Source organism: Diceros bicornis, unplaced genomic scaffold (assembly GCF_020826845.1).
Source record: "Diceros bicornis minor isolate mBicDic1 unplaced genomic scaffold, mDicBic1.mat.cur scaffold_207_ctg1, whole genome shotgun sequence".
In the NCBI taxonomy this organism is placed as follows: domain Eukaryota; kingdom Metazoa; phylum Chordata; class Mammalia; order Perissodactyla; family Rhinocerotidae; genus Diceros; species Diceros bicornis.
Window position 1 is genome coordinate 559,851 of NW_026691096.1, and position 19,135 is coordinate 578,985.

Consider the following 19,135-nt stretch of genomic DNA (forward strand, 5'->3'; position numbering starts at 1 on the left):
TGATTGTTGTACAACTCTGTATATATACTAAAAACCACTGAATTGTTCACTTTAAATGGGTGAACTTTACGGTATATAAATTATATCTCAATAAAGCTATTAAAAATAGATAAATAAACGGTCAACTTAATTAGGGAAAAAAAAGAGCCCAAAGAATGGATTAATAAACTGTGATATGTCCATATAGTAGAATATCAAATAGAAGTGAGATTCAAAAAATAGAGCTGGATGGTCACAAATATATTGCTAAGACAAAAAAGCAAGCTGCAGAAGAACACATACAGGACACCACTTATCCAAAGTCATCACACAGACAAAACAATATTAGGTATTGTTCAGGGATGAATACATACGCAATGAAAGCAAAATTAGAAAAGCAAAGGAATGATAAACACCAATTTCAGGACAGTGGTTATCTTTGAGAGAGAGGGAAAGGAATGAGATTGAGCTTCAGTTTGGATTTATAATTGGGAGAAAAGGATATCAAAGAGATTTAAGGGAAGAATAGGGAAGAAGCTATCAGACAGTGTTCCATACCTCCGTGCTATGAATCAGGAAAGAGGGGTTCAATCAGAAGCAGTGAATGGGATAACTGGTAAGGAAAGCAGGAAGTCAATTTTTGGGGGGTCTATTGAAAAAGATAACCTGATGACCCCCAAACATAACAAAACAAATTCTATGAAGGCAGGAGGCTCTCTGCCTATCCAACTAACCTCTACACTCCAAAGTCCACATTTTCCTCTCTCCTGCACCAAATAGACACCAGACTCAGGAGAATCCACACCCACTTTATTTATGCTCCCCAGGAAGCCAGATAGTTAGTATTTTAGACTTGTTGGCCATATGACCTTAGTTGCAACAACTCATATCTGCCTTTGTAGAGTGAAAGCAACCATAAAGAATACAGACATGAATGGGTATGGCTGTGTTTCAGTAAAACTTTATTTACAAAAACTGTACACTGGCTTGCTAACCTCGGCCCTAGCGCCTAGCACACCACTAGGCACATTGTAGCTCTTCACGGATGTTGCGTATAGCTACATGAGAATTTCTACTTCCACTACCTAGAAAGTATAGCACGGGGAAGGGTGCATGGGGAGGTCCTAACTTTGAGAAAAGAGCTCCAGGCATTCCCAATAAGAAAACTGAACATACTTTCCTCTCAGGAGTTACTGTAGATATAGTCAACACATTAATTACGTAAACTTAGAGTTTCTTTCTTCAAGAGAAGATTTTGATGCTCACCAAAGGAACTCACTCCTCAAGAGCCTTGCCAAACACAAGCCAACGTGTCTCCTGCTGCATTAAAGAGATCCTCAATCAAAGGGCAGCTAAAAGGAGAGCCACTCTGAACCCTAAAAACAATTCATTTCAAAGAACTTTTCACTATCTCTTGGATTTACCAGATGATAAACTGAGCACACACTGCAGCCTTCCCTTCCAAGACCACATGAAAGACTAAAAACAAACAAATAATCACAACTGCATAACTGTACTGGAATACCAGAAGAACCCTCTGCGGCTGAGAAACCATGAGGGATGCCTGAAATGTGGAAAACTAGATCTGACAAGATGGAGCACACAGCCTAAAACAGGCAGAGAGGAGTTCGGCAGCCGAGAAGTGGGAGAACACAAGAAGGCTCCAGGCCCAGAGAGGGGGCTCAAGGGATAGTCTCTGGATGATCCATCACCACCAGCAGCAGGAAGAGCCAGGTGGGTCAACCCCTGCACTCTCCTCTCACCCCCTCAGGTCCCACGTGCAGCAGGCAACTGGAGACAGGATTCCCAGAAAACACGGGCGCTTGAGTAGGAAAAGCAGCGCAGTACGCTGGCTCTCTAGCAGTTCCCCAGAGGAACAGGGAGCACATCTACCCAGAGGGCTGGCCGTCCAGCAGTTCCGCCAAGCAGCAATCCCACTTCTCCTCCACTTCACGAAAAAGAAAGGGATCTATTTATCCCTAATAGGCAGTTGGGAAATTATCCTATTTGTACACAAAGATGCCAAGGAATCAAGATAAAGAAGATATTTAAGGGCTGGCCCCATGGCTCAGCGGTTAAGTGCGCGCGCTCCACTACCGGCGGCCGGGGTTCGGATCCCGGGCGAGCACCGACGCACCGCTTCTCCGGCCATGCTGAGGCCGCGTCCCACATACAGCAACTAGAAGGATGTACAACTATGACATACAACTATCTACTGGGGCTTTGGGGGAGAAAAAAAAAAAAGGAGGATTGACAATAGATGTTAGCTCAGAGCCGGTCTTCCTCACAAAAAAAAAAATAAATAAAACTGTTTAAAAAAAAAAAAGAAGATATTTAAAGAATTAAAGATGGTACAAACATGCAAATAGTGAGTCTGTATAAAAATACACTCCACAGGTTTTGAAATAAACCCCCAAAATGAGTTTCCACCACCTTCCTCTTCCAATCTTATAATAAGGCTTCCGGCTCCTCAAACGTAAAGCTGAAGCCACTCCTGTCAGTGACAGCTAAGCGTATGCATTTTTGTGTGAGCCTGCACAGTATTTAACAGCAGCATTAGAAAACCATGAATCACGCCTGAGGTTCCACTGTAACACTGAGTTCTCACTACTGGAAGTCAGATGCCAAACTACAGCATTTGGTTTTAGATTTCCCTTAAAGCAGCTTGGAACTCAAGAACTGCAAAACATGGGTGATATTTTGGGGAGAAATGGTCAAAAGGCTAAGGAAAATGTCAAATTGCAGCATTTTGGTTAAAAATTCAGGCCATAAATACCGATACAGTTGCCAAATAGAAAATTTTAACATCTTTAGTGATTAGTATTTTTTCAAGTAGTATGTATCTTAGGTCCTCATTTTTATACCGTGTTAGTCAACAAGGACTATTAATTATCACTAACATTTACAAAGCACTTAAAATGTGATAGGCACTGTTCTAAGGGATTCTACTCATGGATTATTCCCCTCTCGCCTCACAAGAACCCTGTGAGGTACAGAGTAGCCCACTTATAAATGAGAACACAAATGCTGAGAGGGATTAAGTGGCTTCTCCAAAGTCACACTACTGCCAAGAGACCCAGCAGTTTGAATCAGAGCTGGGATCTTAACCAGTATGTTAGACTGACTGATTATAATTTCACTAGATTCAACATGAATTTATTGAACATTTATAATGTGCATCAAAGACTACAGCCAGTGCTACAGAGGACACAAAACATGTAAAACGTGTGAAATTGATCCTCGCTCTCTAAGACACAAGATAACACTGGAGAGATCGACTTCCAGCATGACAGCGTGAGTAGCTCTGCTCACCTGCTTCTCGGGGAAACTAGTGAATTTTTTTTTAAAATAACACCATTTACAGCCCTTGGAAACGGTCCTAGGGCAAGACAGCAATCTAGTCACAAAAACCTAAGAAAATTCAGCATTGACAATACAACAGAGCATGGAAAAGTTTCAACCTAAAGACACTCTCAAGAACAGTGCAAGTTGTGGTGAAAAGCAAGTGGGAAGAGAATCCTGGATCTAATGAAGATACAGCCCAGACTATAGGCCAGCTAGTTTGTAGGAGAGAACCAGGGAATGAGACAGCTGGGAAGAGCCCTCTTGGGGTTCGTACAAGTACCAAACATTAACCTCAGAAACTAATCCCCGGCAGGAGCCACAATTTGACTGGATTAGTCTGTAGAGGAATTTATGCCCCAGGGCACTGCTGAAAACAACACAGCAATGGGCCACAATTGTGGAGGTTAACTGCTGGGTGTAATGAGGGCAAGAGTGGGAGAGAGTCCTACCTGTACCTGTCATCCTAGGGTGGCTCTGGGCATGCCCCAAACTGCACCACCCAGAGAGCAATATCAGAGGTCTAACACAGTGAGGAAGAAATACATCTCACTAAAATAATCCAGCTGGTATATAAACAAATAACAGTACCAAGCCCTGAAAGAGTCTGGGGGTGGGGGGCCAATACCCAGAGTTGCTACAATATGTTATCTAAAACGTCCTATTTATAGCAAAAAACTACCAGGCATGTAGAAAAACAGAAAAGTATGACCTACACACTGGGTAAAAGGCAGGCAACAGAAACTGCCTGTGAGAGCATCCAGATGTTAGATTTAACAGAACAGAGTTTAAAGTAGCTATTATAAGTATGTTCATAGAACTAAAGAGATGTACATAAAAGAAGTTATGATGACAATTTATATCAAATAGAGAATATCAACAAAGATAAAAATTACAAAAAAGAAACAAGTGGAAATTCTGGAGTTGAAAACTACAGTAACTGAAATCAAAAATTCAACTACAGGGGCTTGACAGTACATTTGAATTGGCGAAAGAATTAGCAAACTTAGATACATTAATAGAATTTATGCAAGCTGAAGAGCAGAGAGAAATAAGAATGAAGAAAAATAAACAGAGCCTGATAGAAATACGGGACCAATTAAATGCACGAACATACACAGAACTGGAGTACTGAAAAGAGAGGAGAGAAAGGAGCAGAAAAAATATTCAAGGAAATAATAACCCCAAACTTCCCAAATTTATTAAAAAACAATAACTTATACATGCAGGAAGCTCTAAGAACTCCAAGTAAGATAAACACAAAGAGACCCACAAACAGACACATCAGAGTAAAAAATGCTGGAGGTAAAAGACAAGGAGAAAAATGTTTAAAAGAATCAAGAGGAAAAATGATGAGTCACTTACAAGGAAACCCAATAAGACTGACAGCTGGCTTCCAGCAGAAACAGGGGAGGCCAGAAGGCAGTGGGATAGCACATAGAAAGTGCTGAAGGAAAAAACGTTAACTAAGAATTCTATATTCAGGAAAGGTACTGTTCAAAAATGAAGAAAAAATAAAGCCTTTGCTAGATAAAAATTGAGAGAATTCATTGCTAGTAGACCTGATTTACAAGAAATACTAAAGAAAGTTCTTCAGGCTGAAAACAAGTGACCCCAGGAAAGGTAATTATACATATTGTTTATCCTTTCTATTCTTAACTGATTTAAAAACCAATTGTATAAAATAATATCACACAATGTATCATGGCTTAAAACGCACAATTTAATGTAAGTGTAATGTATTTCCTATAACAGCCCAAAAGGAGGTGGATGGAAGCAAAGTTGCAATGAGCTAAGGAAATGACTGCAGATGGTAAAATGATAATTATAACAATGCAATGTTGAGTTTGTAACATTAACAGATATAATACATATAACAACAATACCAAAAAAAAAGGGAAAATGGGAATCAAGCTGCATAGCAGTAAAGGTTCTGCATATTACCCAAATTCAGCTAGTACAAATCTAAAGCTGATGAGACGTGTATAGTAAACCCCAGAGCAATGACTTAAAAAAATTCAAAAAAAAAAACTAAAAAAAAGATCACTAATGAAATTAAAATGCTACATTAGAAAATACATATAGAAAACAAAAACTAAAATGGCAGATGTAAATCCAACTCTATCAGTAACATTAAACGTGAATAGATTGAACAATCAAAAGGGAAAGATTGTTAGATGGGATTTAAAAAAACACGATCCAACTATATGTTGTCTACAGGAGACACACGAGAGTCACAGAGACAAAAACACTGAAAGTAAATGGATGGGGAAGAATATCATGCAAACAGCAACCACAAGAAATCTGGAGTGGCTGCACTAACATCAGACCACACAGACTTTAAAACAAGAATACTAGAGACAGTGACATTTTATAATGATGAAATAGTCAACATTTCAAGACAACAATTAAAAACATACATGCATCTATTAATGGAGCATTGAAATACATGAAACTTTTAACAGAAATGAAAACAGACAATTCAACAATAGTTGGAGACTTCAATACCCTCATACACAGCTGGTGGGAATGCAAACTGGTGCAGCCTCTATGGAAAACGGTATGGAGATTCCTCAAAGAATTAAAAATAGAGATGCCCTATGATCCAGCTATCCCACTACTGGGAATCTATCCAACGAACCTGAACTCAACAATCCCAAGGGCCTTATGCACCCCTATGTTCATTGCAGCATTATTCACCATAGCCAAGAAGTGGAAGCAACCTAAGTGTCCCTCGACTGATGACTGGATCAAGAAAATGTGGTATATATATACAATGGAATACTACTGAGCCATAAAAAAAGACAAAATCGTCCCATTTGCAACAACATGGATGGGCCTGGAGGGTATTATGTTAAATGAAGGAAGCCAGAAAGAGAAAGACAAACACTGTATGATCTCACTCATATGTGGAATATAAACCAACACATGGACAGAGAAAACTGTATGTGGTTACCAGGGGCAATGGGGGTGGGGGGTGGGGGGTGGGCACAAGGGGTGAAGGGAGACATATATATGGTGATGGACAAACAAACATGTACAACCCAAAATTTCACAATGTTAAAAACTATTAAAACATCAATAAAAAAAAAAGACAAAACTGAAGGGAAAAAAAAAAAAGACAGGACAAGATTACCAACCTTACAGAATCAAAAAGGATTATAAACAAATACTATGAATAATAGTACACAAATTAGATAACTTAGAGGAAATACACAAATTACTAGAAAAACACAAACTACAAAAATGACTCAAGATAATCTGAATAAACCTATAATAAGTGAAGAGATTGAATCAGTAATCCACAAACTATGCACAAAGAAAAGCCCAGGCCTAAATGGTTTCACCGCTGAAATCTACCAAACACTCAAGGAAGAATTAACAGCAATTCTTACAAAAAAAAAAAAAAAAAAAAGAAGAGGAAGAAACACTTTCCACCACATTTTATGGGGGTAATATTACCCCTATACCAAAATCAGACAAAGATGTCACAAGAAAGCAAAACTACAGGGGCCAGCCTGGTGGCGTAGAGATTAAGTTTGCACGCTCCACTGTAGCGGCCCAGGGTTCACAGGTTTGGATCCCGGGTATGGACTGATGGACCGCTTGTCAAGCCATGCTATGGCGGTGTCCCATATAAAAAAAATAAATAGAGGAAGATGGGCACGGATGTTACCCCAGGGCCAATCTTCCTCCGCAAGAAGAGGAAGACTGGCAACGGATGTTAGCTCAGGGCTAATCTTCCTCACCAAAAAAAAAAAAAAGAAAACAAAACTACAGACTAATATCTCTTACGAACATGGATGTAAAAGTCCTCAACAAAATACTAGCAAACTGAATCTAGCAATATATAAAAAGAATTATACACCATGACCAAGTGGGATTTATCCTAGGGATGCAAAGTTGGTTTAACATCCAAAAATAATTAATGTAATACATCATACAAATAGAATGAAAAACAAAAAATCACAAGACCATCTCAGCAGATGTAGGAAAAAGCATTTGACAAAATTCAACACGCTTTCACGATTTAAAAAAAAACTCAAACTAGGAACAGAAGGGAAGTTCCTCAATATAAAGGGCATCTACAAAAAATCTCCAGTTAACATCATACTTAATGGTGACATACTGGATGGTTTCCCTTTAAGATTAGGAACAAGACAATGATTTCCACTCTTGCCATTTCTATTCTAAATTGTAGTGGAGGTTCTAACCAGGGCAATTAGGCAAGAAAAAGAAATAAAAGGCATCTATATCGGAAAGGAGGAGGTAAAACTATCTCTATTCGCATGAAGTGATCCTGTATATAGAAAACCCTAAGGAGTCTACCAAAAAACTATTAGAAGTAATAAATGAGTTCAGCAAGGTTGCAGGATACAAGATCAATATACAAAACCCAATTGAATTTCTATACATTTGCATTGAAAAGCCCAAAAGTAAAATTAAGAAAACAATTCCATTCACAATAGTATCCAAAACCAGGAATAAATTAACCAAAGAAATGCAAAACTCATACTCTGAAGTTGATTCTAAATTCATACGGAATTCTAAGGCAACAAGCTACAACTAACAAAACAATTCTGAAAAAGAAGAATAAATAGTGTAAGACTCATACTTCCCAATTGCAAAAGTTACTACAAAGCAACAGTTGTCAAGACAGTGTGGTACTGGTACAAGGACAAACATACAGATCAATGGAACAGAACTGAAAGACCAGAAATAAACCTATACACCTGTGGTCAACTGATTTTTCACAAGGGTGCCAATGGTGCTGTGACAATTGAATAGCTATATGCAAAAGAATGAAGTTAGACCCTAACCTTATCCCATAAGCAAAAGTTTACTCAAAATGGATCATACACTTCAAATGAAGAGCTAAAACTATAAAACACTTAGAAGAACACACAGGCATAAATCTTCATGACCTTGTATTTGGCAATGGACTCTTAGATCTGACACCAAAAGCAGAAACAACTAAATAAATGAATAAATAAGTTAAACGTCATCATCAAAATTAAGAACTTTTATGCTTCAAAAGACACTATCAAGAAAGTGGAAAGACAATCTAGAATGGGAAAAAATATCTGCAAATCATATATGTAATGAGGAACTTGTATTCGGAACATATATTAAAAAGCTCTTGGGGCCAGCCCGGTGGTGTAGCAGTTAAGTTCGCGCGCTCCACTTTGGCGGCCCAGGGTTCATGGGTTCTGATCCCAGGCACAGACCAACGTACTGCCTATCAAGTCATGCTGTGGCTGCGTCCATATAAAGTAGAGGAAGACGGGCACGGATGTGAGCCCAGGTCCAATCTTCCTCAGCAAGAAGAGAAGGATTGGCAACAGAAGTTAGCTCAGGGCTGATCTTCCCCACCTCCTCCCCCCAAAAAACTTCTTACAATTCAGTAATAAAAAGACAACCCAATATAAAATAGGCAAAGAATCTGAACAGATATTTCTCCAAAGAAGATATACAAATGGCCAATAAGCACATGAAAAGATGCTCAGTATCATTAGTCATAAGGGAAACGCAAATCAAAACCACAATAAGATACCACTTCATACCCACTGGAATGGCTAAAATTAAAAAAGTTAGATAACAAGTGTTAGTGAGAATGTGGAGAAACTGGAACCCTCAAACACTGCCACAGGAATGTAAAATGTTGCAGCCACTTTGGAAAATAGTCTGGCAGTTTCTCAAATAATTAAACATAGAGCTACCATGTAACCCAGCAATTCTACTCCTAGGTATATATCCAACAAATGGAAACATGTCCACACAGAAACTTGTACATGAATGTAACAGCATCACTCATAATAGTCAAAAGGTGGAAACAACCCAAATGTCCAAAGACACACAAACAGATAAACAAAATGTGGTATATCCACACAATGAAACATTATTTGGTCATAAAAAAGAATGAGATACTGACATATGCTACAACATAAATGTACCTTGAAAATATAATGCTAAGTGAAAGAAGCCAGCCAAAAAAAAACCCATATACTATATGATTCTATTCCTAGGAAAGTCAGAATAGGGAAATCTATAGAGACAAAAAAGTAGCTTAGTGGTTGCTTAGGGATGGGGTAAACAGGGTCAGGGGATAAAGGGATGGTAGCTGAAGGGTTCAGGCTTCTTTTTGAGGTGATGAAAATATTCTAAAATTTACTGTGGTGATGGTTACACACATCTGTGAATATATTTTAAAAAACCACTGAATTATAAACTTTAAATGGGTGAATTGTATGGTATGTGAATCATATCTCAATAAAGCTGCCTAAAAAATGTAGTAGCCAGCTCCAAAAAAAAACATCATAGTGAAGAAAGCAGAATGTAGGGTCAGAGAGCAACATCGCTTTTGTTCATCATTAATCCTTCCTGCCCTTAAAGCCATGCCTGCATGTTTGCAAAAAAAAAAAAAAAAAAAAAAAAAGGACTAAATGAAGTAGACGAGTGACAGGAAAAAAGCAGGGTAGGAAACCTGGATTTCACCACATGAAAAGAGCACAATTCTACACTATGCAATGTCACCAAAAATTAGACATAAAAATATCCTCACTTATACCTGGACATACAAACTACTAAAAACTAACTTACCAAATAAATTTCTGAAACATCAAATGAGTCTGTGTAAGGCTTTGTTTGAAGAACTTAACTTGTATTAATTGATTTAATCCACACAACCACCCTATGTGGTACATATATAGCTGATCTTCATTATTTACAAGTTCCATATTTGTGAATTCACCTACTCACTAAAAGTTTTTTGGAATCCCAAATCAGTATTTGCAGCATTCTCATGGTCATTCGCAAACATGAGCAGAGCAGTGAAAAATTTCAGTCTATCAACACACACGTTCCAGTTGAGGTCAAACAAGGTGACACTCTGCCTTACTTCAGCTCTCATACAGAAATGACCAGAGGATAGAGATGGTAGGGAGCAGTGTGGTGTAATGCAAGAAGCTCCAGTTCTTTCGAGTTTAGGAGAGTTTAAGTCATTTTCCCAAGATCAGAAAGCTAACGAATGGAGGACTGTATGAGCCAAGGACACAAAGTGAAGAAATTGATGGTTGAATGAATTAATAGTTAAAAGGCTAAAAAAGAGATAAAACGAGATCATAAAAAATACTTACACCAAAAGAAGAAAAAATGGAGAAGGGAAACAAAAAACAGATGAGACAGAAAACAAACAGTAAGATGATAGATTTAAATCTAACCATATCAATAATCACATTCAACGTAAATGTTCTAAATGCCCCAATTACAAGGCAGAGATTGTGAAAACAGTGTGGCAGTTCCTCAAAAAGATAAACACGGAATTACCATATGATGTTGCAATTCCACTCATAGGTATATACCCAAAGAAATGAAAGCAGGAATCACTCACAGGTATACACCCAAAGCACTGATGTGGCATACAGATACTTGTCCACCAATGATCATAGCAGCATTATTCACAACAGTCAAAAGGTAAAAATAACCCAAGTGTCCAAACAAAATGTGATAAACACATACAATGGGATATTATTCAACCTTAAAGAGGAATGAAACTCTGATATATGCTAAACATGGATGAAACTAGAAAACATGCTAAGTGAAATAAGCCAGACACAAAATGCCAAATACTATATGACTCCACTCATCTTAGGTACCTAGAATAGGCAAATTCATAAGACAGAAGGTAGGGGAGAAGGGAGAACGGGGAATTATTGTGTAATGGGTATAGAGTTTCTGTTTAGGATGATGAAAAAGTTACAGAAATGAAGAGTCACAATGGTTTCACAATATTGTAAATGTACTTAATGTCACTGAATTCTAAACCTTATAATGGTTAAAATGGCAATTTTTATGTTACATATATTTTGCCACAATAAAAAAAAAAAGGGCAGAGATCATCAAACTATAAAAAAGCAAGACCCAAGTGTATGTTGCCTACAAAAACAAACACTTTAAATATAAAGACACAAACAGGCTAAAAGTAAAAGGATGGAAATAGACCATGCTAGCACTAGTCAAAAGATCTGGCTACATTAATATTGAACAAAGTAGACTTCAGAGCAAAGAATATTACCAGGGATAAAGAGGGCCACTTTATAACGATAAAGGAGTACATTCATCAAGAAGACATAACAATCCTAAGCATTTATGTACCTAATAAAAGAGCTTCAAAATGCAAGGAGCAAAAAACAATGGAACTAAAAGAAGAAACAAACAAATCCAAAAAATTATAATAGGAGATTTGCACACCCCTACCAATAATTGACAGAACAAGGAGACAGAAAATCAGTAAATGTTGTTCAAGTCTTTCATATCCTATCAACAAACGTGATAACATTTATAGAACACTCCACCCAATAACAGCAGCACATATATCTTTTTAAAGTCAAAATGAAACATTTACCAAGACCATATCCTGGGACATACAACAAATCAGATAAGCTTTTAAAAGATTCAAATTATGCAAAGCATGTTCTCTGACAGGGGAACTAAATTAGAAATCAATAACAGAAAAAAAGTCTGGAAAATCCCCCAAATATTTGAAAATTAAATAATACTCTTCTAAATAAGCAATGGGCCAAAGAAGAAGTCAAAGAGGATATCAGGAAATATTTGTTACTGAATGAAAATGAAAACACAACATGTCATTATTTGTGGCATAGAGTTGAAACAGTATCTAGAAGGCTGTTTATGGCACTCAACACCTTTATTAGAGAAAATGCAATGTACCAAAGCAATGACCTAAGTTCCCACCTTAAGAAATAAGGACAAGAAACGCAAGCTAAACACAAAGTGAGCATAAGAAACAAATAAGAGCAGAAGTTGATGAAAAAGAAAACAGAGAAACAACAGAGAAAAATCAATGAAACCAAAAGCTAGTTCTCTGAGATCAGTCTAACCAGACTATTAATGGAACAAAAGAGAAAAGACAAAATTAGTATCAGAAATAAGAGAGGTGACATCACCACATTTTCTATCAATAGTAAAAGGATAATAAGGAATACTATGAACAACTTTTGTCAACACATTTGACTACTCAGATGAAATGGACAAAACCTGTGAAAGTTAAAAATTACAACAGCTCATTCAAAAAGAAATAGATAATCTGAATAGCTCTATATCTACTAAAGAAATTGAATTTGTAGACAAAAACCTTCCCCCAAAACTTCAGGCCCAGAAAGCTTCACTGGTGAATTCTACCAAATATTTAAGCAAGAAATAACACCAATTCTAGACACACCCTTCCAGAAAACTGGGGAGGGTATATACCGCGCAGCTCAATCTGAGGCCAAAAGTTTTAGTTACTCAAAAACTAAAACTAGACAAAGACATTTCAAGAACACTACAGACAAATATCCTTTTTGAACATAAATGTAAAAATGTAAATGAAGAAATCTTTAGCAAATTGAATCCAACAGTATATAAAAATAATATACCATGACCAAGTGGGATTTACCCAAGGAATGCAAGGCGAGTTTAACATTTCAAAATCAATGTAATTCATCATATTAAAAAACTTAAAACAGAAAGCATGGGATGAATTAAAACTATAAAACATCTCTAAGAAAACACAAGAGAGAATCGTAGTGACCTTGGCTTTGGCAAAGATCGTTAAATACAATACAAAGAGCGGAAATATAAAAAAATATATATAAAACAGACTTCATTAAAATTAAAAACTTCTGTTCTGTGCACTGGTAAGAAGTAAAAAGGTAAGCCAGAGTAGGAGAAAATACCTGCAAAAGATATATCAACACGTAAGAAACTCTACAATTCAATAAGACAAACTACCCAACTTAAAAATGAGCAAAAGATCTGAATAGACACCTTGCTCGAGAAGATATACAGCACGCAAATGAGCACCTGAAAAGATGGTCAACATCATCTGTCATCAGGCAAATGAAAATTAAAACGACAACGAGATAACACTAGACTAGAACGGCTAAAACTCAAAAAGACTAACCAGACTAAGTGCTGGAGAGGGAGTGGAGCAACTACAGCCTGCACACATGCTGGCGGCAATGTAAAATCGTACAACCACTTTGGAAAACAGCTTGGCAAGTTTTTAATCACACACCTACCACACAATTCAACCATTTCACTCCTGAGTATTTTCTCTAAAGAAATGAAAGCACATGTCCACACAAAGACTTGTACACCAATGTTCACAGAAGTGTTTTGTTTAATAGCCCAAAACTGGAAACAATCCAAATGTTCCTCAATCAGGTGAAGGAACAAACAAAATGTGATACATGCACAACACAGACTACTACTCAAAAATAACAAGAAATGAACTATTGATATATGTAAGAACATGGGCGAATTTCAAAATAATTATTCTGAATGAAAGTAACTGAGCCAGGTAAAACAAAGAGTACATATTATATAATTTCATGTATATAAAATTGTAGAAAATGAAAACTTATCTACAGAGTCAGAAATCAGTGGTTGACTAACGACAGGCAGCACACAGTTGTAGGGAGGAATAACAAAGGGCCAGAAGGAATGTTTTAGAGGTGACGCTCATTATCTTGATTATGGTGACGGTTTCATGGATGTACACATATCTCAAAATGTATTAAACTGTACACTTTAAATATGTGCAGTTTGTTGTAGGTCAATAATACCTCAATAAAGCTGCAAGAGGAGGAGGAGAGGAGGGGGAGAACAGAGAGACGAAAGAAAAAGAAATCACTCTAGGAGGACCAGGATCCAGAGTTCAGAGAGGGCAGTGAAAAAGGAGGTCAAGAAACAATCAAGGAGCATTCCCTAGAACTGAAGAACACAAGTCCTCAGCCTCAGAGTCAGCCAAGCACCGATCAAAATAAACTGAAATTTTAAAAAAATCTATACCTGAGTACATAATCATGAACACTTACACTACCAAGGATAAAGATCTTGAAAAAGTTCAGAAAGAAAAATAGATCAACTACAAAAGAACGAAAGCAGAACATAGAAATTAAGAGCATGGCCTTCCTGATTTTGACAATGGCTCTGCCATGTATTAGCCAAGTGACCCTGAGTACATTACTTAACCCCTCTGTGCTTCAGTTTTCTCATCTGTAATAGTAATAATAGTAAGTAGTAGTAGTCATGTGGTTGTTATGAGAATTTAATAAACTAATCTATAAAGTGCCTAGGACAGTGCCTGGTATGTGTTAAATACTACATAAGTATCGGTTAAATAAATAAATCACATTAACATTCAACTTCTCATCAAAGGGCCGGCCCGGTGGTGCAACCAGTTAAGTGCTAGCACTCCGCTGCGGTGGCCCGGGGTTCGCCGGTTTGGATCCCGGGCAGGCACTGACGCACCACTTGGCAAGCCATGCCGTGGCAGCGTCCCATATAAAGTGGAGGAAGATGGGCACGGATGTTAGCCCAGGGCCAGTCTTCCTTAGCAAAAAGGGGAGGATTGGCAGATGTTAGCTCAGGGCCGGTCTTCCTCACAAAAAAAAAAAAAACTCATCAAAAATACTGGATGACGTAAGTCAAAAGAACAGCACTTTCAAAGATTTGAGGGAAACTAATTTGCAAGATCAAACTTGATGCCTAGCTAATGACCACTCATGTGTACAAGGGTAGAACAGATTCAGAAAACTCACACCCCGCACAGCATTTCTTAAGAATTCAATTGAGAATAAAAACCAAGGAAGGATTTAGGCCAAGAAAGATGATCAGAAAATAGTACCCTCAACTGAAGAAAGGAATTTTTAAAGATTTTATTTATTTATTTTTCCCCCAAAGCCCCAGTACATAGTTGTCTGTCTTAGCTGCACATCCTTCTAGTTGCTGTATTTGGGACGCGGCCTCAGCATGGCTGGAGGAGTGGTGCCTCGGTGCGCACCCGGGATCCGAACCCGGGCCGCTGGCAGCGGAGCGCACGCACTTAACCGCTAAGCCACGGGGCCGGCCCGAAGAAAGGAATTTTTAAAAATCTCAGGAAGCAGCTTTCCAGCAAGCCTAAAGAACCAGGTGTGACAGCAACAGAAATAAAGACCTCAAGAAGGAGTCTCCAAGAAGAAAGAGGACTTGATAGAATACCTAATAAAACAGCGAGTTTGGATGTGGAACCGTATAAAGAGGAAAACAGAAAGAGAACACCAAGAAAAAGACAAAAGTAGCACAAGAAAAGAAACAGTATCACAGCATAACTTGAATCTGGAAAGTGACAAGAATTTACAATACTATTTGATTTTTCAGCTTTTAAAACAATCCCATATATAGCCAAAGCCCTGACAATTTAATTTGGGATGCCAACAAGGCAAAAGGACAGCTGGCAAGCTTGGGGTGAAGAGTAAGAGCAGCAGAGGTAGAAAAGCTAATACCTAACCTTAGAAAGTGAGAAGTCAAGGGATACTTTAAATAGAAGACGTAATAAAAAAGACACATTACTCAAAGTTATAAAGCTTACCAAGAGAAGAAATAAAGACAGTGATTTACTATTAGGAATGGGGCAGGGGATGCCGCATAAGTGACGCAATCCTCTTCTATCATAGCTAGAATTCAATAGATAGATCCAAAACCAATAAATCAGGCATAATCATGATATCTAGAGACAGAACCAAAACAGTTAAAAATGGTTATCTCTACAGAGTAGAAATGGGATGAGATGCAAGTCAAGTTTGATGGAAGTTTTAAAAACAAAGGAAACCAGCATTCAGTTTAACACTTTCTCTTTGGGAAAAACACAAGGAATACTGAAACTGCCGTCAAAACCAGGCTTTCGGTTCCTCCTGGATAGGAGCTAAGTAAAAATCAAGATCTCACCAACCTCAGCAAAAGAATGCAGTTCACTGTGACTGATGGGCACTTCCTTCAAAAACGAAGGGGCGAGGGGCATGAAGCGCCGCTGAACCTTCCCAATCCAGAAATTCCAAGCACAAAATCGAACTCGGACGGGATCACGGAACGATAAAGAGAAAACTCAATAATGGCCAGAAGTCGACACATACATTAACAAACAACCAACCAAGTATTTAAGTGCATCCAGGAATTCTGAAAATTTCAACAAGCCTTCTGTCCAGCAGTCGGGGCACCTAGAGAAGGGGGCACTTATGAGACTTCTGTCTCGTCCTAGACGTTTCTAAGATGCTGCTTTCACCGTAGGATCTAAAACAGCAACAACAGTCCTTTCACACCAGGAGAAAACCTTTCGAGCACGGGCAGTAAACAACAGAAAGCTCGCCGCGGGGGGGTTACTTTACAAGGTTGTGAGAGGCTGGGATCAACACGTGCGCCTCGCTCCCCAGCTAACTCAGCGGGCCAGGCGTGCGCAGCCCAACACCTTCGAGCCTGTTCTGAAACCCAGAAACGCGCTGCGCCGAGAGGAAACAAAGCCGTGGGCGGGGCCTTCCGGGCCGGAAAAAGCGGGCAGGGAGGAGCAGCCCTCCAGCGAGCACAGACCCCGCTCGGCCCTCGCCCCGCCGAGGCTGCTCTCCCAGGGCCCCGACAACGAGTGTCGGCGACCAACCGCGTGTCGGGCCGCGGCCGCCCGCGGGGCCCACAGAGCAGCGCGGGCCCCGGCGCGGCACCCCGGGGACAGGCGGCGGGTCCCGAGGGCCGCGGCCCAGACGCGCTGGGGCTCTGAGCTTGCCGCCACGCACCTCCTCACCTTCTCTTCCACGCAGTCGACAATGATGGACGGGGACTTGCGGCTGAGCCAGCGAGAGAAAGCCGGGCCTCCCATAGCAGCGGCGCGGCCCTCGACGAACGTAACCAGACAGACAGGCGGGAGCGGCAGCCGCGGCACCGGGACTTCCTCCCACGTGCGCGCCGTCGACGGGAAGTGATGTCACGGCGCCGCCGCCGCAGGGGAAGCCGGGAAGGAGGCTCGCGGCCGGGCTGGTTGTCGGATTCGGGGTTCTACGGCTGACCGGGTGGTGGGGGCTGCGGCTGGCCTCGCTTGCGGCGTTAGCTTTCAGTGGTGCCAGCCCTGAAGCCCGAGGTCGACCTCATGTGAGTCGCGGGGAATCCCGGGCTGCGCCGGCGTCTTGCTTCCCCAGCCCTCGGCTTCCACTGGGGCGGGATCCCCGTGCTCCGCAGGCGCCCGGGGAGGTAGGTCTTCCTTGCCGGTTTGATCACCTCCTTTTTCTCACCCATCTCAATTCAGAGTAGAATCAAAGCATCTAAACACACTCATTATTTCTATGTCCTGGTTTCTCCCGGTTTTGTGCCACAGTACATACTTGGACTATGAAAAGGAATATTTTTAGGTATTTTACACGAATGATGGCTGGTTTGCGTAACTCCCTTTAGTTATAAAATGGGATCTAGCCGGCATTTAGCATCTAATTGAACCTTCCAGCTACATTTATGAGTATAAAATAATTGCTGATATCACTCTCCAGCATTTATTTGAGCGCTTACCACATACTAAAGCTTTGGCTAAGTGATTATCTCATTTAATTGTCACGTGAACCTTCTGAGAGTGTTACATATTATCATCTTCATGGAACAGATGAGAAAGCCAAGCTGTAAAGGGGTTAAGTTACTTGCTTATTCATACTGCTGTGTTTCAGTCCAAGTAAAGATCATTTAATGCTCTGTCCTTACACTAACAGGATGCTTTTATCCTTTATTTTCTGATGGCTTCAAATCCTTTTTTTAAGCATATACAAAGAGATCTGGAAGAAGAGAGATTTATGTCCATTTGTTCAAGCCTGGAAGTGTTTCTCCATGGAATCCCCTCTTGGCTTGACAAATCACGCTCAGTCCTAAAGGCTCACCTCAAGAGGCCTTTATGAAAGTATTTCTCCTTGCTACCTGGTGTGCAAATATTTACTGCCCCTTCCTCTGTGGTCTGATGCCACTTTAAACTTCTTTAAACTGTTTAAACTGCTGGTGTGGAAATTAAGAGAAATGGTTAGCCCATGTTTCACTTAAGGACAGCCAAAACTATTCCGGAGTATTATGTCTATTGTGAAGTCCCTCATTTCTTCTGGAAACAGGCCCTCCTCGTCAAGTATTTGGTTCCCCTAGGAGGTGCTGTGTTCTTGTAAGACCACACACAAGGTAGGTGATTGAACAGCTGGGCAAATTGGGCCATTGAGAGTCCTTGCCCAGCATTTTTGAACTGAGAACCACAGGAAGGTGGTAAGGCAGTCCCTCCCAGATAGCTGAAAGCTGAAAGAGAATGGGACTTGCTGCCAGTCCGCAATGAGAGAAGCAGATTTAAGTCCCTGGTTCCAGTGGTTTTTGAGTACAGCTAAATCCCTCTTCCTGCAGTTTGGTTGGTAAACCTATTCTTTAATTCTATGAGCCAGTAAATTCTCCTTTTGTCCCACGCTAGTTTGGGACAAAACAATGGAGGCCAGAAGGCAGTGGGATAGCACATATAAAGTGCTGAAGGAAAAAACTGTTAACTAAGAATTCTATATTCAGGAAAGGTACTGTTCAAAAATGAAGAAAAAATAAAGACTTTGCCAGATAAACAAAAATTGAGAGAATTCATTGCTAGTAGACCTGATTTACAAGAAATACTAAAGAAAGTTCTTCAGGCTGAAAACAAGTGACCCCAGTAAAGGTAATTATACATATTTTTTATCCTTTCTATTCTTAACTGATTTAAAAACCAATTGTATAAAATAATATCACACAACGTATCATGGCTTAAAACGCACAATTTAATATAAGTGTAATATATTTCCTAGTAACAGCCCAAAAGGAGGTGGATGGAAGCAAAGTTGCAATGAGCTAAGGAAATGACTGCAGATGGTAAAATGATAATTATAACAATGCAATGTTGAGTTTGTAACATTAACAGATATAATACATATAACAACAATACCAAAAAAAAAAGGGAAAATGGGAA